Source organism: Cynara cardunculus, unplaced genomic scaffold (assembly GCF_001531365.2).
Source record: "Cynara cardunculus var. scolymus isolate 2C unplaced genomic scaffold, CcrdV1 Un_Scaffold_4408, whole genome shotgun sequence".
Lineage (NCBI taxonomy): Eukaryota > Viridiplantae > Streptophyta > Magnoliopsida > Asterales > Asteraceae > Cynara > Cynara cardunculus.
The window spans coordinates 1-1,507 of NW_020201883.1; positions in this window are offsets into that span (position 1 = coordinate 1).

Sequence of the window (1,507 nt, forward strand, 5' to 3'; positions counted from 1 at the left end):
GGGTTTACTAAATCCTAAGTCCATAATTGTCTACTTTTGTTCCAAAATTTTATCCATAGTCCAATTCCATATAATGTCCATATGCTCATTAAAGAGTTAATTTATACCGGAAATGTTGCTATAATTCCATAGAATATCAATATTACAATTTTTATCCAAATCCAGAATTTCAGATTCTGGACAGAAACTTATGTTACAAAAATGATTCAATAAGGAGACTTAAAGAATGAGATAAGTTCCCATCTTTTTATATGGATTATAGAACTGAGTTATAGCCGTCGTGACCAAATTTCATGAAGATTGGATAGGAGATGATGCTTCAAATAAATCATGCAATGCAACTTATCACAACTGAAATGACAGATTGCACCATGATAGTAAAATACTCATAAAAAGAGTTCTACTTGGTGTTCTGCAAAGATTCAAGTTGGATTGGAAACATAACACATATACAAAACCTTTGAACTAAAAATCACTCATTTTGGATGAGTTGAGAGGAAGATATGATACCTTAAAGTCACATGCACACATCTGTCATCAACTGACAGATTGCACACTTAACTTATAAAAATCGGTTTATGCCTCAAAACATCGTATTTTTGAGTGAGACTGGATTCAAATGAACCCTAACTCATAAAAGAAAGTTTTAGAATAAGAATAACAGATTAAAGACAAATGAGCAGAAAGATATTAACATGCAAAGTAAAGGTTACCTACTGGTGGTTTCACATTTTACACACCTATAGAGTTTAAGGTGCATGGAGATCAAAAACTCCAAAATTTTATGTGATTCCACTTGAATATAAAAGAAAATCCATAAAGATAACTCTCAAAAGAAGATTYATCCTTTTTCATTGAGTTATGAGAGAGATATGGTCGATGTAACACACATATACGAATCTGTCAAAATCGGACAGATTGCATGTTCATATTATTTTAGGAAAATGAAACCTCAAATCACAACCATTTCGAGTGGGACCAGTGGAATTTGAAAGCTATCTCAGTAAACTAACATCTAGAAGAAAAATCAACAAATATGGATGATTAACCAGAAAGTTATGACCATTCGAAGTAGGATTTACCTACTGGAAAATCTCAGAAACGCATGAACAATGATTTGAGCATTTGGGGGGTCAAAACTCAATGATTTTGAGTGAGACCAAATGAAATGAAACCCCAACTCAGTAAATAAACTTTTAAATGAAATCTCATAACGTTTGAACAAACCAATTAAAAGATATGGAAGATTTTGTGCACATGTACAGAATCTGTCAGCACCAAAATGTTAGCTTTTATGTAATAACCACATAAAATCACGATTTCTTCCTATCTCTTTGAGTTATATCATTTGGGTCRTGGATTACCACCATCAAATAAACACTTTTAYATGTYTTTRRTGWATAATCTCACCTTGAAACTCAAAGTTTTCGAAACCCATGAAATAGATGATGAAAAATGCAAGAAAAAGGGTTTTTCTTCCTAAAACATTCAAAGGAAGGTAAAAAGA